The following is a 7,564-nucleotide window of genomic DNA, read 5'->3' on the forward strand; positions in this document are numbered from 1 at the left end:
CGGTTCGGACGACGAAGCGGCGGCAACGAATGTACCGGAGTCAGGCATGGTACCACGGAGATCCCCTGCCTTTAACGACAATGGTTGGCGGTCATTGGATATTTCCTTTCGGCCAGAGTTTCATCTGTCCCAGCGGCCACGCGCTGGTTTGGTGAGTCTTGTACTGTGTTTTGAATTTGTCTCTTGAATTTGTCTTTAAACTGATCCAACCATTTGTAGGCTGACGGGGAGCCACTGCGCACATTTTGGTCTTTGAAGGAGCTTTATGATGTTTTCCCGGCTGTCCATGACAATGCGGAGGCTCGAGCGATCTGGTTGCAGACGGGCCTTGTTGATTTTTGGCATGCTTTGGGAGATGCTCAAGGGAGGACGGGCATCAAAGCCCGACTACAGGCCCTGGTGGAGCGGTGGTGGGATACCACCAACACTTTGCACATGGTGTGGGGGGAGATCACCATTACCCCTTTTGAGTTTGCTATGATTACAGGCCTCCCCTTTTCTAAGAGGCGTGTGTCTTTCAACTCTGAGTTGACATGGCATTCGAACGGTGTCAGGTAGTTGATTGGCCCTGTTGTTGACTTGATGACGGATGATACCCGTGCTCCTGTGACGGTGATCATGGCTGGGATCCGCAGTACAGAGATATCTGCGGAGCAGAGGGTTCGACTCTTCCTCCTGGCTCTTGTGAGTAGAGTGATGGCCCCGAGCAGGAGTAGTCGGGTGCGGGATGGCTTCTTGGAAGCTTTGAGGGACTTGAGGGCTGTTTCAAGCCTCAACTGGGGTGGTCTGGCATAGAACCACTTATTGTATGAATTGAAGAACGCCTCCCGGACATCACCGGAGAGCAAGGCGAGCGTTGCTGCTTTGTGGAGCGTTCTGGAGGTATTTGGGACTCCTTGTACTTTGTATCTTGTACTTGTATGTTTGTATCTTGTATCTTGTACACATTCAATATGACCGATGTTTTTGCTGGTCTTTTTTAAAGATCTGGATGTACGAGCATTTTCCGAATTTGGCGCCGGCTCATACTGGGGTTGCGGCTTACCCGTATGCTTCCTCTTGGGTAGGAGCGGTGCGCAGCTGGGTGTCTTTGGCGGCTTTCTGCAGAGCTTTGCGGGTTTTGCCTGCTGAGGAGGTATGCTTTCGTACTGCTCTGGCCTTTTGTATCTTTTTGTACTTGTATACTTGCCTGAGTTGTCTGCTCTGTAGGTGGTTTGGCGTCCATTTGCTGGTGTGCCTATACCTGTTTTAGCCACACAGGCCCACTTCTTGTCTAGGCGACGGGTCTTGCTCCCGAGGGTGTATCGCCACATGTGGTATCTAGGGGAGTGAGTGTCCCTTCCGCATAGTACGAATGGCAGGCTTATCCCCAAGGATCCGCCGGAGACCATGTTGGCAACGATAGAGGATGTTGCCCAGTTCTATTTGAACGCCATGGAGGTTGGAGGCGAGACCATTTGTCTCCCTTGGGAGAACTTTGTAGATAGGAGAGGCAGTCTTGAGGGCCTTTTGGCGAGGCTTGCTCCACCTGTACGCTTCATACTGCCGGTGAGCTTTTGAACTTATACTTCTGTATTATTGTATTCTTTTATTCTTGTATAATCAAATCATTGTATGAGTGCTTGTAGGAGGAGGAGATCGACCCTGAGGATATTCCCTATGCTGACAGGGTTATCTGCTATGATAGCTCGGATGGAGAGCAGGTGGAGGTGATCGTTCCTGTGGCTTCTCCTCCACATCGGAGGTCGTATGATGCTGTACCGGAGCATTATGCCGCTGTAAGTACTATTGTATTTTCTTGAAACTGATTGTAATCTTGTATCTGGAAATTAATTTTGAATCTTGTATGGAGGCGCCTCGGGCGAGAGTGCGTCGCTGGATGCTTGCTATTGATTCCTTGAAGAGGCATTGTGTCAAGCTGACCTAGAAGCTTACTGGCCAGGACAGAGAGGTGCGTTCATTGATTGGGAAATTTGTATTCTTGAAACTTGAATATGAATGACTGATTCTTGAATTTTGAATTTTGTATAGGAGCGCCGTCGAGGTCGTAGAGGTTCTGTTGACATGGAGACCCCGGTGGAGATTTCGAGAGGGCGGGACGGACCGAGCGTAGGTCTGGGCCTGGGTTCTGGTACTAGTACTCATCAGAGGCATTCTGATGTTGATAGGGGTCCTGTTCCCTTCACATATGCTGAGCCTACCAGGCATTCTTTTGGAGGTCCGGACAGTTCGATGCCTTGTATGTCTCCCCCTGGTCCTTACTTCGGAGCGAGTAGCTCGCAGCCGTGGGGTGCAGATTCTTGGGCTTACTGGTGCGAGATGGATCGGATGCGTCAAGTTCAGGGTTTTGAGATACAACGCCAGTTCATGGTGATCCCGCAGCCTTATCAGTACCCTTCCCCTCAGCAGGGAACCTATCGTCCTCCCGGTACTCTTCGTATTTCGGAGCAGGAGCCTGTTACCCCTGGGACGGAGCTGGATCAGGATCTGAGCGCTATAGGAGCCGAAACAGGAACAAGGAGCCTGTGGTTGATATTACGGCTGATGATGATTCGAACCGATCCTGCATGGTAGTGAGTTCCAGCTTGCCTTGGTTGGATTTTTGTATGAATTGTTTTTGTATGGATTGTATGGTTGAAAATTTGAAATTTGTGAAGTTTGAAATTTTTGGATCTTGTATGGTCGAAAATTTGAATTTTGTATGGTTTGAATTTTGTATGTGTCTTTGCAGGGCTTGGATTTTGTACGCTTTGTGTGTGCTTTTGAAATTTGTAGTTATATGTATGCATGCAAAATTTGCAAAAAATTCCCCATTTTTTCGGGTGTATATACCCACTATATGCCCCCACTTTGACTGAGGTTTTTTGGTTTGAAAAAGCGCAAGTCAAAGTATATTCAAATTTTGTTTATGCACATGCAGACTCTTGAAAAAAATTTGCCCATTTTTTCGGGTGTACATACCCACTATAAGCCCTGAATTTGACTGAGGATTTTTGGTTAGGAAAAGCGCAAGTTAAAGTATATTCAACTTTTTCTTATGCGTATGCAGACTCGACTTAGGACGCCGATCTAGGACTAGAATGCTTGAATTTTGAACAGATTGACCAGCAATCGGCCCGAAGCGCTGACTCGGACTACATGAAATTGCGCGGCTTGCGGCTTTGGAATCTTGAATAATTAAGGCTGCACTTAGCTGTCTAAAGCTATAAAGAGTGCGTACTCGGAATCATAAAGGGGACGATGGCCTCGCCCTTGTTGCAGGCCCCTGCGCCTGGCGCAGGCTTCGGCGTCCGGCGCCGTTGTACTGCCATAAATGCTGAATTTTGTATAAATAGGGAGCTTTCCGGATCATACTTTGCAACAATCCTTCCCTTCTGATCTTTGCATACTGCTTCTTTCCGAAAAAGAGAGAGAAAAAATGGCCATGTCTTTTGAAAATGCCTTGAACTCTTGGCTTGGTTAGTTAGGCAAGATGGAGAAAAGGGAGCTTGATGGCATGCATCTTGGGGTGCTATCCTCTTTGCGGTTTGTAAAACTTGATGTGCACTTCATTCTTGCTGCTCTGGAGGCTTGGGATCCAAATCACCATGTTTTCTTCTTTGGAAATAATGAGGTATGTCCCCTCCCTGAGGAGTTCAGTGCTATATTGGAGTGGCCCATTATGATGGAGCCATGCATGCCTAGTGTTGAAGAACACTTTTTGTTGGGCTTTGAAAGGTATGTGGGCTTGAAGCCCCCACTTTTGAGTGCTATTGTATATGGCCGAGGGGTGGATTTGTCCATCCTTGCTACTTACTTTGCTGGGCTTGATGTCCCCAAGGTTTTCCGCTTAAGGGCCTTGAGTTTTTTTTATCTTTGCTCGCTTCCTCTTTTCGAAGCAGGGGTTTGGCAATGGCAATGCCTCCCTAATAGAGATTGTGGAGCAGTTCGCTAGTGGCCGGGACCCAATGCCGCTTGTGATTGGCGAAACATTGATGGGCCTTGACATGCTGAAATCCGACCCCTCTTCTTTGCCGTCGGGAATCCCGGTATTACTCTAAGTAAGGATCTGGAGCTTTCTTGTATATTGAAATTGTACTTGTATTTTGAATGTTGAATTTTGAATTGCTTTTTCTTTTATTCTCCCCAAGGTCTGGCTTATGGAGAGGCTCATGCTGGTGGCACTCCTGGAGAACATGTAAAGCTATAATAGAAAAGGGTTCACTGTGCAGCCCATGGTGTATGGCCGACTTTCATTGGATGAGTGGCGCTGTGCACTCTCTGGGGTTGAATCTTGTATCAGGTGGGTAGTTCCTTGGTGGGGAATTACTGCTATGAGATATGCACCTGGCTCTACTTCTTTGAGGGTGCCAAGCCTCACAATGTTAGTCTTCTACTCTCCTACTCGAGTGATGAGACAATACGGCTTGAAACAAGAAGCCTGCTACTCTGTCTGCGGGGTATATTGTATGGATGAAAGGCCCAAGCCAAAGGGACATTTCTCTCTCCGGACCAGCAAGAGTCCGAGGTTCTAGAGCTAGACGCCCTGCATCAATTGATTATGAGGAAGGTGACGGGAGTGTGGCCTGTCCAGTGCTTGACCGTTCTGAGTTCAAAGGAGGTTCGTCATCCTCCCGTCTTAGAAGACTAGCAAGTTCCTTCTCCCGCCTCTTGGGCAAGGGGAAGATTGATGATTGATTGCAGGAAGAGACAGAGGATAGTACTCAAGGTGCCAAGACTCAAGAGCATAGTCGCCTGACTCCAGATCTTTGTAGGCTTAATGTGTTTGAAGTTGTATTAGTAGGAAGTGTGTTTAAGATTGTATTTAGAAAATGTGTTTAGGAAGTGTGTTTAGTGGAAGTGAAAAGGCATTGAACTTTGCTTCACTTGATTCCAACCTTGTATTTGAATTAGCTTTGAAGGCTTTAGAGCCAAATAAAAAAGGTTATTGTGTTAAATTCCGCTTGAACATGCTTTGCTTCTAGAATTGCACGTTTGGAATAAAGACAACAACAACAATTGAATTTTCAATTTTGATTTGATTTTTTTTAGGACTCCCTTAATTGAGGAAATTTGATTTTTTTGTATTAAAGTGCCGGGCCTCGGAATGAGGTTGCCTACGTGTCCCGTTAAGGAATCAGGTCGAACATAGTTCTAACATACAGAACTTTTTGAACTTGACTTTGAATTTTGAATCTAGAAATTAGACATAGAACTTCTTGAGCTGATCGAGGTTTTTCAAGGAGCGAAACTCTGTCCCATCGACATCAGTTAATTCGACTACTCCCCCGGAGAGGATTTTCTTGACAATGTACGGTCCTGCCCAGTTGGGTTTGAATTTTCCCCTTGGGTCCATGACGCTTTTGCGAAAGGCTTTCAGGACAAGATCGCCTTCCTTGATGTTTCGGGTTCTGACCCTCTTGTTGAAATGTCTGGCCACTCGACGCTGATAGACTTGTACATGGTGAGCGGCTTGAAGCTGAGGCTCATTGAGCATGATTAGCTCATCATATCTTGCTTGTACCCATGCAGCTTCTGGGATTTTGCTTTCGAGGACTATCCTTAGAAAAGGTATCTCCAGCTCGATAGGTTGTACTGCTTCCATTCCATAGACCAATGAAAATGGGGTTGTGCCCGTTGAGGTGCGGATTGAAGTTCGATACCCCCACAATGCAAAGTGCAGCTTCTGGGGCCAGTCTTTGTAATTGTTTGTCATTTTCATGATGATGACTTTGACATTTTTGTTGGCTGCTTTGACTGCCCCATTAGTTTGCGGGCTACAAGGCAAAGAATGGTGATGTTGAATTTTGTACTCGGTGAATAGATCTTCACACTCTCCTTGAAAATGGGTTCCCTGGTCACTAATGAACTCGTGAGGAACTCCGTATCTGCATATGATGTTTTCTTGTATGAACTGGGCCACTTTCTTGGAACCCAACACTTGAATGACCTGGCTTCGACCCATTTAGTGAAATAGTCGATATCGACCAATATGAATTCATGACCCCCGGTGCCTGTTGGAGTGATTTTGCCGATGACGTCGATACCCCAAGCTGAGAACGACCATGGTGATGATTGAGAATATAGCAAGGACGAGGGAATGTTATTCAGATTCGCACACTTTTGGCAGGTAGGACATTTCTTGACAAAGAAGTAACAATCCAGTTCTAGGGTGGTCCAGTAGTATCGAGCCCTGGCGACTTTGAGGGCCAACATCTTCCCATTCATGTGGGTACCACAGACTCCGGCATGTACGGTGTCCATGACTCTTTGTGCTTCGTGCTTGTCAACTCATCGGAGATTGGGGACGCTAGGGGACCTCTTGTATAGAACGCCGCCTTCTATGACAAAATTGGCTGATTGTAGGCGCAAAGCCCTTTGACTCTTGCTTGAAAAGTGCGGGGGATACTCAGAGTTTTGCAAATACTTTTGAATGTCTGTAAACCAAGGCTCATCTCTGTCAGGCTCGATGACGTCAATAGCATGGACATATGCAGCTTCTTGACGCGTTTCAATTGTAAGTGGCATTTTAGCCTTGCCATTTGGAATGTTGATCATTGATGCCAGCTTTGCCAGTACGTCGGCAAATTGATTCTCCTCTCTTGGGAGGTATGTGTAGCGAAGCTCTTCTACTTGCTCAGACAACTTCTTCAAGATAGGATTGGTTTGGGGCCAAGCTTTCGCTCCTTACTTTCCACTTGCCGGAAGTTTGATTGATGATTAGTGAGGAATCCCCGTACACTCGAAGTTTTTGGACGCCCAATGCTAAGGCGGCTTCCAGGCCCATAATGCATGCTTCATATTCTGCCGCATTGTTTGTGACGTTGAATTGCAGTTTTGCTGACATAGGAATGTGGGTGCTGTCCGGGGCTACTTGAATCACTCCAACACCACATCCGTTCTGATTTGAGGCACCGTCAAAGTGTAGCGACCAACTGCCATCGCTTGTCATTAGGATTTGCTCATCTGGTAAGTCATAATCCTCCTCTTCTGCCTCGATGGGACAGTCGGCTAGGAAGTCTGAGACGGCTGAGCCCTTGATAGATTTTTGAGGGGTGTATTTAAGATCGAATTCCGCTAGCATGACCAACCATCTGGACAATAGTCCGTTGAGATCTGGTTTTTCAAATAGGTACTTGAGAGGATCCGCTTTGCTAATTGCATACACTGTATGGGAGAGCATGTAGTGCCGTAGTTTCTTTGTGGCCCAAACCAAGGCGATACCGAGCCTTTCGAGTTGAGTATATATGGTTTCGTACTCGATCATCTTTTTGCTTATGTAGTATACGACATTCTCTTTGCCATCAATCTCCTGGGCAAGCATGGCCCCTACTGCTGAATCTGTTGATGTAAGGTAAAGCCTGAGGGGAATCCCTGGTATTGCCGGCTTTAGCACTGGCGGGTTCAAAAGGTAGCCTTTGATAGTGTCAAACGCATGTTGACAGTCTTCGTCCTAGACCTTGGGCTCACTCTTGCGGAGCTTTCGAAATACCGGTTCACAGATCATAGTGAGCTTTGAAATGAACCTGCTGATGTATTGTAATTTGCCAAGGAACCCCCCGAATTTCTTTCTCGTTCGCTGGCG

The sequence above is a fragment of the Spinacia oleracea genome, chromosome 5, assembly GCF_020520425.1.
Source record: "Spinacia oleracea cultivar Varoflay chromosome 5, BTI_SOV_V1, whole genome shotgun sequence".
NCBI lineage: Eukaryota > Viridiplantae > Streptophyta > Magnoliopsida > Caryophyllales > Amaranthaceae > Spinacia > Spinacia oleracea.